The sequence below is a fragment of the Crinia signifera genome, chromosome 1 (genome assembly GCF_055691185.1).
Source record: "Crinia signifera chromosome 1, ASM5569118v1, whole genome shotgun sequence".
NCBI classification, from domain to species: domain Eukaryota; kingdom Metazoa; phylum Chordata; class Amphibia; order Anura; family Myobatrachidae; genus Crinia; species Crinia signifera.
In genome coordinates, this window is record NC_139217.1 from 91,207,472 (window position 1) to 91,220,404 (window position 12,933).

The 12,933-nt window shown below is 42.0% G+C and overlaps 1 protein-coding gene across 9 annotated transcripts in view; it reads left to right on the forward strand.

The window, feature by feature from the left end:
- The window catches only part of SGCZ (sarcoglycan zeta), an 869,285-nt gene that overhangs the window by 819,735 nt on the left and 36,617 nt on the right, over window positions 1–12,933 (forward strand). The gene's annotated exons all lie outside the window — the stretch shown is intronic.

Below are 12,933 nucleotides of genomic sequence, written 5' to 3' on the forward strand. Positions count from 1 at the left end.
ACAATGCGCCGCAAACCGTGATGCCCATTACACATTACGCCCCACCACATGATGCCCATTACACATTATGCCGCACACCGTGATGCCCATTACACCCCACACTGTGATTGCAATTACACAATACTTCCCACACCGTAATGCCCATTACACATTAGGCCCCACACCATGATGCCCCCACTGTGCCAGATATGCCCCCATAGTGCCAGATATGCCCCCGCAGTGCCAGATACACATATGCCCCCTCAGTGCCAGGTATGCTCCCATCAGCAGTGCAAGATTATTTCAAGTATCCCTGCGGCTTCTAACAAGATGACACACCACACAGTGTTGCTCCATCTACAGTTTCAACTGTCAACAATAGTACAGTATGTGCACTTGAATCAGCCCCGCGTAGACTTCTATTCCCTGTACTCATAGATCTCTATCTACATACCCAAGACACGACCATTTCACATACATAACACAGAAAAAAGAGAAAATGTTATACACTGCTAATCAGAATAATTAAAATAAAACTGCAATATATATATATATATATATATATATATATATATACATCAGAGAAGAATTGAGGTACTTAGCATAATTTTAGCACCAACCATGACCAGATGACCTCATCTTGGGGGTCCCAACACTAAGGTTCATGTCCAGGATATGGGATCCCCAGGCCAGCACATGCCAGCTTCAATCACACTAGTAAGAGATTTCAGTGTTATATTAGTATGAAGCAGCAGGTATGTTTTGAGAGTTATACATAGGGGAAAGGTTATAATTATACTATTTAAAAAAGTGTTACAGATGGAGCACCTCTCAGCCAGCACCAGGGCTCGCCAGAATGCCCCTGCTGGCGATCGCCGGTGGAGAGGCGATCCATCTGACTGCACACGCGTTCCCAGTCTCCGAGTGGCGGGGGACGGGAACCCTGCCCAATTCCGCTTCAGCTGTGGACATCGACGGGGAGGTGGCATGGCCCGACGGTGAGCTCCATTGGAAGGGGATGCGCAAGCCCCCTTCCGGCGGCTGACAGGCCTGGCAGTTGGCGATCTGACCACCAGACTCCCACTAGACGACAGCAGCGCCATCTGTACATTAGTAAATATAGCAATTAGGTGCTACAAAAGTGCTAGAGTGCCCACACACTTATACGATTTGGACCTTTTTCACCATATTACAATGGATGGAGACCTTTAGCATTACAAAATAATTCCCCAAAGCAGCTAGGCCACACCAACTCAGGTACAGGTGGGAGGGGTGCTCATCCAAACTGAAGTAGCCTCCACCTTCAAGTGTACACCTGTACACAATATTGAACAATGGGGAGCTGCCTGGAGCTGCACACCCTAATTCTACACACAATTAGAGGGGAAAAGTAAAAAAAAGATAAAAAGAAAGTGCACACTCTAAATACTAACTACTGCTAATAAGAATAAGTATATTAATTGCTGCAACTAGTGAAACCAATCCCAGCAGTTTTTTGATCCTGGTATTGAGGATTGAAAGACTCTCAACCCCAGGGTTCCAAAGATACATGAGATTGGCCTCCAGACAGCCCTCCACGCTGTGTTGTTGTTTCTGTATAGAGCTACTACAACTCTTAACATGGTTGCACCTCTCATTATGGTTAGAATTAGGGTGTGAAGTCCAAAACCTGCAACATACACTCTTGGAACAGTTCTGTAAAATCGAACTGTAACCATCTAGTTCCCAACTGAAAAGCCTATTTCACACAAAGCCAGATCTGGCAAAGATCTGTATGACTAAAGATGTGTACTCTACACACTATAAAATATTTTAAACAATATCTCTCATTTTGGCCCTTCTGAGCCATATGGGATAAAATATCGCCCAATGTGTTTATGGTATGAATGATGCGTGCTCCTGCAGATCATTATTGACCCCACGCCACCCCCACTATGAACGCGAACCCGAAGTGATGGTATAAGATTTTTTATTGTACAAGCACCCTGATGGGTCCTTAGAAAGTTAAATGCCCGCCCACTATAAATGCCAACCCGAAGCGTGGCGAGTGCAGAGAGCCCGCGAGGGGCGGCGGTACGCGTCCTCCGACCTTTTCATACCCCCACTATCCACGTCGGCGTGGAGTTGATTTTAGATAGCGTAGCGAGCCCGAAGCGTGGCAAGCGGATGCGGAATACATGTAAAGTTATATGCGTCCCCTCGCGGGGCTCGCTGCGCTCGCCTCGCTTTGGGTTCGGTGGCTCGCTGCGCTCGCCACACTATCTACAATCACCTCCACATCGACGTGGATAGTGGGGGTATGAAAAGGTCGGGGGACGCGTACCGCCGCCCCTCGCGGGCTCGCTGCTCACGCCACGATTCAGGTTTGCGTTGATAGTGGGGGTGGCGTGGGGGTGCATTTAACATTGTAAGCACCCATTAGGGTGCTTATACAATTTAAAATTTTATTGGGGGTGCATTTAACATTGTAAGCACCCATTAGGATGCTTATACAATTAAAAATTGCATCGCATGCATCGTATGCGGCTATATGGCATGCGATGCATGCGATGGCATAAGATGCCATAAGATGGAAATCTTGGGCGCCATGCTAGGAAACAAGTACCGGGAAATGTAATAGGATGAGAGATTCAGAAAGTGAGAGATTTGGTAAGAAATCTCCAGATTTTTAAAGCGGCAATCGTTTAGACTGCAAAACCATTTGGATTTTGAAGTGTAAATGATTGCTGCTTTAAAACAATGGAGGTTTCTTACCAAATCTCTCACTTTCGGAATCTCTCGTCCTATTCAATTTCACCCAAAGTTTCCTCTTCTATCATCTCTGATAAATAACCAATTTCCGTGGAAGAAAACAGTTACATTTGCTACCCTTCCACAACTTTATTTTCTTTATTTAAATTGTTAGCAATCAGCTTTGTGGAGCGCGCTGCTTCTACTCTGTGATCTGTACTATATATTGATTAGACTATAAATAATTCTCGCTTATCCTCTTTCCAATTATAATAAAATTCTAGCCATAAAAATGACATACTGCACTTATTGGACTTGGAGCAAAAGTTCATGATTCTAGACAGGGAGCAATAAAATTAGAGCCTGCATCATGGAGCCATTACCTTTTAGCAAATAGAAATGAATGTATCCCTAGTTATCTGCATGTGTGGCGTGTTCTCCTCTCAGTTCAGCATAACAATGTTATCAGCTCTGTACTTTAAATTTCCGCTGCTCCATATACAGGGGCAGATTTAGGGGTGAGGGTGAATAACGACCCATTTGATGATAGCCTAGAATAATAATAATAAAAAAAGCTACTAACTGTAACATTTTTTTATTATGTATACATATTTACTAAGTAGGACAGTTTACAGGGGCAGTATCTGCATGTCCTATCCATTTACATTCTATTGAAGATGGAATATGATACAGCACAGTGGAAACATTTTGCAGCTAGTGGTACAATTCAGGCTGACAGTACCATCACAGGCATCCAAGTGCCACCCCCAAACATGTGCTGCCCCTAGGCACAGGCCTCACGTGCCTACTGGGAAGTTTGACACTGCCCCTATACTTTATATTGAAATCATAGCCTACACAACACCACATATCTGGCCCTGCCCATGCTATTATTTCAGTTGAAATAAATATTCCTCTTTAAGGGCAGAATGCACTAAACAAAAAATGCAGTACCCCCCCCCCCCCCACTCCCCTTATCTGGGTTTGTACTGCATTAGGCATGCAGTAAAGCCCCTCCGCCAAGCCACCACTTCGGAGGGTATCACCAGCCTAAGGGAGTGTGCAGTAGGACTCCCAGGTCTTAGACCCGGAAGTTCAGAGATGGCGCCGCATTGCAAAGGACGGTTATTATCGCAAGAGCTGCACTTTGCATTACTAAGGGCCTTATTCTAGTTCACTCTTTCTTACACATTCCTTCTTAGACGGATAAAACCATGTAGACTGCAGGTGGGGCAGATGTAACTTGTGCAGAGAGAAATATAATTTGGGTGAACGAGGTAGCCGGCGAAGAGTGGCGGAGAGGGATGGTGATTGTTAGAACATTCCACCCTTATTCTGTGTGTTGGATGCATTGCTCAGTATCTTTAAATTGTAGAAAAGCATCAGAGGAAAACATGTAATGACATGGTTACAAGGAAACAGATGAAGGAGTGAAAACAAATGCAGGTTTTGTTGATTGCTTTTGTCTTTATATAATGGGCGAAAATTTAAGTTGAGCAAATCTATACTCCAAACATAAAAGTACTCCTGTGACCATTGCATTGCGTTAACTCATACCGTGAACATGTTGCCGGTGTGGATATGGTATTTTTTGTGCCCATTTGCGCAAATTCGCAGAAATGGTCGGTTTGGTTCAAATTTGGATGCTGGATGATTACTGGGCTACTGCATGCGCACATTGGCCGCCTGCATTTGCCTCTAGCAGATATTTCTATTTGCAAGCTGAATGCAGGGTGAATGACAGGGAGTATGCGTGTTGGGGTGGATACTGGACATTTCATGGGAGTGCCCGCAAACAAACAAAAAAAGGTGGGCTCTTCTAACGAAACGCTAGCAGTGTCAGGGAGTGAACTAAAAGATAGACATGAAAATTACTGCTACGTCAGGTTTATCTCAAGCTGACCATGCACGTATAGATATTTTAAACAATATGGCCACTTTCGACCAAATGGAACAACCTATCATTTAAAAAGTGTATGGGCATGATAAAGATACAATGTACGTACCCACCGATCATTCATCTCAACCTATCTTGCAAGATTTGGCTTGCATTGTTCTGTGTAGTCATGTAGTCGTGGCCGATGTGCTAATGATGTGTTAATAATTTGCAGTTGTTAAATGACCCATATAATCCTCTGATCATTTAAATAATCGTTCTGTGTGTGCTGTGTTGCCTGAAAGAGGGGGGGGGGGGGGTATTAATTACCTGGGCCCAGGTCTGATGAAGGGGTTCAGTAGGACTCCCATTACCTTGCAGCAGCAGTTTCAGTAGCTATTCTCAACACAGAAAAAGGAAAAAGGCTGCTCTACTAGAGAGCAGTGAAGGGCGCCTGTTATATGAGGTGTTCTTCCAAGCAGCTGCAGGGGTACAGAGGTAGTCACTCCCTGTAGTTATTCACAAGGAATTGGCAAAACGGAGGATCAAGGAAGCAGCGCTGGAGTTACAATGAACAAATTGACCACTTTAAAGTGGAAAAAATTACTTTATAATTAATACAGATTAAAATAAACATTTATATACATATACATACAGTAACATGACAGTAAAAATATGTAAAAAGAAAGGTCTCACTCTTTGATTGGATCGGAATCTGTAAGGGCCACTGCTCAATTCAGTATCAGTCCGATTGGAAAGTGCACTTAACCATTGAAGTATCTGCTGAGTGGGAAAACGAAAATCGGAAGGATAGTATGGGGGACAATTCACCGGTCCTCTCTATTATCACGGATAGTTGTTATTGCCGCTGAAAGGAGTCGATGGGAAAATGTCCATTTTACGTCCCTCTGGGGCCCATCTGATGGTTTTGGGGAAGATTTTGTGGCACAATACCCAATGTTGGTGTTGTATACACTCAAGGAGGATGGACATGGGTTCTCCAATTTAGACTTTATTTGAGGGGGGGCAGAAACCTCTAACAGGTGGCTAGGATGGTATTTGCTCACCTGGAGGTAGATGCTGCAGGTTACCCCGGTCACTGATGTAAGGAAGATTGCCGATTACCCACTTGAGGCCTTGGTAAGGGACACAGTCTCAAACAGGTGGCTGAGGATGGCGGGGCTCACCTGGAGTTCAGTGTCCAGTAGAGGGTTTCAGAGGGAAATTCAAGGTAGTGGTTCCCAACAATAGGCAGAGGATGGACTGAGTGATGATAAAGGTCCAATCTGGTAGGAGTGAGAGGCTACACCTGACGCGTTTCGCCACTAGCTTGTGGCTTTTTCAAAGGTGCCTTCTGGTGTGGTGACTGGGGGTATATATACCCATAGTAATGAGTAGTCAATTAACATTCAATCACAATTCTCAACACAGAAAATGCTGCTTTGTGCTGAGCTGCAGTTTGGCTAATTAGGTACTTAAAGCGCTCATTTTTTTTGTATTTTATTCAAAAGGTGAATGGCCATGCCTCCCATGATTAGGCCACACACCCTGAAAAGTAGCCGGGCCCGGTCAGGCTCTCTACTGCCCTGTGTGCGTGCGCACATAATATGTTTTGGCTAGGCATGTTCTGGATTATAAAGGAAATTAGGTGACAGATTAGCTCAGGGCTGGGCAACACCGGTCCTCCAGATGTTAATGAACTACACATCCCAGGATGCGTTGCATTCGTTTTGCTATGTGGCCATGCTGAAACTGATGCAAGGCATGCTGGGATGTGTAGTTCATCAACATCTGGAGGGCCGGTGTTGCCCAGCCCTGGATTAGATTGTTCATACAGGGCCAGGTGTATTAAGCTTCAAAAAGTGATAAACTGGAGGTTAATAAACAAACAGCCAATCCGCACCTACCTGACATTTTTCAAACCCAGCCTGTTACATAGCAGTTAGGAGCTGATTGGCTGGCAGTTTATCACTTTTTGAAGCTTCATACATCTGGCCCATAATCTTGCCGTGTGCGGGCACATTAAGACTGGGTACACCTAAAGGGTACACCTAAAGATTTATCTATCCATTCTGTCTGGTGGAAACAAAAATCTTTATGGGAGCATAACATAATCAACCATTTGCTCCTAAACACTGGAAAACAGACAATGGTCATTTAGACAAATTGGTCAAAGCCATTTGATTTAACAAATTTATCCAAACAATCAATTATATCCATTTTTCAGTGTTTGGGAGGAAATGGTTGATTGTCCTCTGCTCCAGTACATTTGCTAGCACCAGACAGATTGGACAGACAAATCTTTCTGAGTGTACCCAGCTTAAGACAGATGTGATATTTTTTATTTTCTAAAGTAACCTCCTGGAATGAATTCAATGTTCCCTGCTGGATTAGTAACTGTTCCCATAGCAACAGTGTTAATATATTTATTATTGTGGAAAATCAAATATATAAATACACAGGTGAGATAAAATATACTGTATTTTCCAACAGAGCACATTACGATAATGCTGAGAAATGTTTCACTTTCATGCTAACTTTACTGTTATGTTATCGCCCGGAAAAACATATATAGTTGTTTTGTTTCTATTTTTATTGTGTACAGTATGATTTCCTTGATGTGGAAGATAGTACTGGATAGATTTTGATGCTTGGGTATGTGAATCTAATATTCAAGTGTTAAGCTGGCCATACACTAGTCTGATTTGGCCACTTTTCACCCGATTCCGATTGATCAGGCCAAGAAATCCAGTAAAAACTGACCAAATCAGAGTGTTTGACATCCGTTCCGATGCGCAACCACTTGAGCATCAGATAGGAGTCAGATGTCAGACCTACTGCACGTCCGACCATTAACTTGGCCAGCCTCTTGTAAGCGGGGTAATGGGGTTTCATGCTATATGCTGAATAACATGCAAAAGGACCGCATGTGATATATTGCTCAAGGGCTACCTGTTGGCTGCAACGTCTCAGAGGAAAGAAGTCACAGTAATATATTGGGGGGGGGGGGGGGGGGGTTAACCCCAGAAGTGGCAGGCCATGCCCCTGATGAAGTCCTGGCAGTGAAATGCATTGGGTGCCCTGCCACGTTCTTTTTGTCATGGCAAGCATTAAAGAGCTTTGCTTGGGGAAAGCCACGGATCTTCAGTTGATCGGATAAAACTTTTATTATTTTAATATCATGAGCAGACAATTTTTACTCTTTAGATAATGAAAATAAATCAGTTCATTTTAAATAATACATCACCGTGCCCTATTGTGGCTGATGTTTTGTAGATCCCTACATCATTGAGTTGGAAATTACAGAGACAGCTGAATCCTTTCATAAGCATATTGATGTACTTGAAATATTTTTGTACGTGTGAATTATTTTCGATAGGATGTTAAAGATAACACTGTAATTGATTTGAAATATATAAGCTCGTTATTGAATCATTAGTTACATACTATTATGCTGAAGAAGGGGACACATTTAATAGGTCTCGCCCACAAAATGAGAGACTAATATCTCTGTTAATATTTTCTACACGGACAGCGTTGTATTCTAATCTTCTGCTCTACTGCACACAACTCAAGTCTGTCAAGTGACTTATTGCCTCACATTTATGCACTTAACAAGTTTGAAACAGTCCAGTACAGATACTGCTTTTCCTTTGAAGTGCATTTTCCAATATTACTTACACTAAATAAAGTAAAGGGACATAAAGTTTGCTTCTGTCTTCAAAACAATAAAACACGTTATGTTCTACAAGACTTCTCTGTGCACGTTCTAAAAGCGTTCCTCTAAGGGAAACAACAACAGAAAAACAAAGCTAAAAAGCAGCAATGTTTAGACTTGCCATTTATGCTACCAGTGCATTCACAGCTTGTCCCAAGGCTACCACTCTAGAATACTAAGCAGGAAAATATGACACTGTTATTACTATTTTATTATTATCTTTTATTTACATTGCGCCACAAGGATTCTGCAGCGCTGCACATTGGGTAGAACACTACAAAGGCAGGGTGATCAAACATGACAGAAATAAGTTCACAACTTTCCATATGTATGTTCTGTATGTATATAATTACAAGCTGCAGTTTACATACTGTAACTATGGGGCAGAGGTGCTAACCTCCCATTAGCGCTTCTCAAATAACGGGTCCAGTTTCTCCTGCATAACAAGGAGAAGCGGGCACCCATTATTGGCTAATGTATTAACCCAAGCAAGCCGATAAGGAGAGCCGTTATGCCCAGCATTAACGGCTCTCCTTATCGGCTCTCCCGGAATCCTGCGCATGTGCTGTGTGCTTTTCTTCCCCTGGCCAGCTGTCTGGGCATGCACAAGATCTCGCTAAAACTGCGAGATCTCCAGTACAGCCCTAGTCAGAAGCAGGTCTAGTGTTGTCTCCGCAGTGCGAGATAGGGCAACGCTAGGTCTCAGCTGGTGAAAACGTCCGGGGCAATTTAATGCCTGGACGGCTGTTAATACATCACCCTGGCCGCTAATCACTGGGGGGGATTACAGGGGGTGTCACTAGCGCACGTTAGGTGCACTCTTAATACAGTGGGGAAAACGTAATCCCCCCAGTTAACCAGCATTAAGTCCATTTCTGCACTTAGCGCTGGTTCATACATCTGCCCATATGGTACATACAGTAGATGCCACAAAATAACAACAACATGCTCGCAAGAGCTCTGAGTGTAGATGCCTTTGGTGTGGAAACAGAGGGTAACAGGAGGACAGTTGGCATAGTGTACATAACTTTTGGATTTAGAAGAATGTTTGAAGGTAGAGGAAGGCCTAGATGAGTTTCTGATATAGCTTGGGAGGCCATAGCAGATATTGAATGTTGCCCAGTAGAAATCACAGGTGTCAGAAGCAGGGCTTAGAGTCAACCTGGATAAGAGGTGGAACATATTTCTCTTTGCACTCTAATCCCCCTGTCCATTCCTCTCCCCCTATTAGGCAGAGTCAGGGCCAGTGGTAGGGTGTTTTGCACCCCCCTGCAAGTTATAATACTTTTCAGTTGAAATAACTGTGCAGGGGACAAGGTGGAGGTTGAACTAGTTTCATCTCGCTATTACAGGTGGTGGAACTCAGTTCCATACTGTGTGCTCCCCCACCACTTTAACCCCTGGTTAGAGGTAAAACGGGAGAAAGAGAGGTGACACACACTGGCAAAGCAGAGTGGATGGGAGAGTGGAGACAGTTTTGATTTTATCTTATTTCTAAAAGTTTTTCCAAGTGTTTTAGTCTATCATTAACCTATGTACAAATGAAACATACGGTATGTTCTGTGAATTATCAATTTTAATATTCTGACTGGCAAATTTGACAGAACTATGCACAGATTAGGGATGTCCCTCTCCCCAACCCTAACCCCCCTCATAACCAGACCCGGCTTATTGAGCAGGTCCTGGTTTTAGAAATTCAGGGGACAGAAATGATAGGGGTTTCCTCTAAAAAAGTCATTTTAATTGGGTCTGCTCAAGTCCAAAAATAAATATGCCTGTTATATAAAAAGTGCCTCAGGCTGACTTTGGTGCTAATTGGATAGTCCTGGGTTATCAATTAGCCTGCTGTAAATATCCAGGGCTAATTGAATTCCCCCCTTATTCTCTATATGAATAGACTGTATTCACAAGTTTGTGTTTTTATAGTTTCAGTCTCAGTTTCAGTCTCCATTGGAATGTAATCTGTAAAACAGCCTGAATTGTAGTCAGCATCAAAAATCTGTCATGCAAGCAGGAGTGTATATATCACACGTAGTACAGTAGTCAAGTAGGTTAAGTGTTTTTGCCCACTTGATCTACTGAATTCTATGACCCGTGTTCAGATATTCTATTAATCATTTGATTGAATATCACTTTAGATAACTTAAATCAAATAGCCTGTAAAGATGGTGTCCTTTGAATTCATTGAGCAGTGCTGTACTTCCTAGTCATGGCAGCCCAGCCCCCTTAGTGTGGCATCATGGACCCGGGATGTGGGGCTGGCACAATCCCTGAGAAAAAGATACTGTAGCTTTGTCTGCTCATTATAGTGTTAAGAAGTGGGAGGCTGTCCTTGCATCATAACTTTTTGTTTGCATGCGCTGATTGCCGGTAAAATGGCCGCCAGTGTGCTGTTGTTTTTTTTCACTGTTACCTATTGATTCATAATTTCCGATATAAAGAGGGATATACAGTACTTAAGCTAAATTGTGTTAAAAATGCAAAAAATCCTGTTTTCAGAGCTCTCATTACATTTCCGTATGTACCAAGTTCCGATACATGATAGATAATGCCATTTTTCGGTGGTGTTACCCAATAGTAGTCTATGGGCTTCCTTTCACATTTTCCCATTTAGAGAGATCCTATAGCATTTCTATGTATAGGTATTCTTCCTACAGTATGTATGTATTTTCTTCCAAAGAATATATTATTTGGCTTAGCTTACTGTATCATTGCAGCTCTGTTAAAGCTCATACAGCAATTTTTTTCCTGTATTTATTACAAATGAATATCTTCCTAGTGTAATATATAGGACAAAAAGATCATCGTCACTTTCTGGCAGCTTTCTGGTGATTTTTTTTATATGTGGATTTACTAAATCGTAGACTGAGATGAGAAACTATTGCAAAGACAACTTTAAGCTTGGTACACACTAGACAATATACAGTATGTTGCCCAATTCCGTGGATCATAGCAACATATAGGGTATTATTATTATTATTTTATTATTATATATAGGGTATTATTATTATTATTGTTATTATTATTATTATTATTATTATTATTATTATTTATATGGCATCACAAGGGATCCAATTACATAGAAAAACGCATAAACAAATAAGCAAAATAGAGTTGAGTACAATAGTGGAAAAGTACAGGCTACATAACATACAGTAGCTGTATATAGTGTGTATCTACCAGGGCTCTGCAAGTATGTATGCACTTCTAGACTGCTCCAGTTAATTTTGCCCGCCTCACCATTAGTGAAATGGCACCTGAAATTAATGCAAAACTCCAGATTTTTTTTTTTAAATCCGAGCTCGAAACTTAAGAGGAGAGCCGTATTAACCCGCAGCTGGGTTTCAGAAATTTTGGAAACAGAACATACTGTATTCCATAATTCACATTTTAAATATTTATACCGACACTGATACCTAGCTAAAAAAGCGTTTTTTTTACTTTTTCATTGTGCAATTGTTCTTCCTTTTCTCTTTTAATATAGCACTTGTTTGCTATTGGTTCACTGTCTCTCTCACTCCTCCCCCAATGTCTTTAAAAAAAAAAACAGTGATTCAGCAAACACAAAAATTGATGGGCCCCTAATTCGTGTGGGGCCTCTAGTCTTCAGCCTAGCCATCTTTATGGATAATATAGCACTGCATTAATCCACAAAATTCATCTGAATTTGGTTCTACTTACTGTAGATCCCCTAAATTTGAAAGTGTTCGGTTTACAGCAAAACCAAAATAAAAATTCTAAATTTATTGAGTGTTGGTTTTAGAGACATATGAAAATCCGCTGGCAAACCAAACATCCAAACAGTGGTTGTGAAAGGCAAGATGGCTTCAGTACAGTATGTTGTTTGTGCTATCTGGGAATCACAATGCACTTAGGGGGTTATTCTGGTCTGTTTGCACGGACTGTATGTTCGCACAGAGATTTATGTTTGGCGTATGTGCATGCGCAGCCACATTTCTGCGCACATACACACACAACATTGCGGGCGGGGGTGGTGGTGGCGGGTAGTCGTGCCCATGAGAACATCTATGGAAATCGCCCAGTCACGTGGGCAGCTAACATCAGCGGATGTCAGGTGCCCGCCCACTTCAATCCGAATGCCCACGCACATCTAAGATTACCTCAGAGTAACCATAGATTTGTGTGTGACATCCACATCATTCGATGGTCGGCTATTATCGAATAATGTGGGTGTTCCCCCACAGCCTGTGAATGGCACTACACCCTAGTTTGTTGTCTATTTGGACTCCTAGATCCTTTTCGAGTACTGAATTACCCAATTCTTCCCCATTTAGGTTATAACTAGCACACTGGTTATGTCTCCCAAGGTGCATAACCTTACATTTAACTACATTAAACCTCATAATTAAAAATCTATTTAATCCTTTTAAATCCAACGTCTAGTCAGGCTCAACAGCCCTCACACTAGTAGCAGATTCAGTGGTGAACTACTTTAAAATAAGAACATTAAGATTGTTCAACATTCAATTTAGACCATTTTTGAATTAAAAAAAAAAACAAATACAATCAATTTAAACATTTCAACCGGACTGTTTGAATTTAAAAAAAAAAAAATTTGGAGGACACATTGCGAGCCTGAGTCAATTAAGCATGATATGAATAGCGCCTG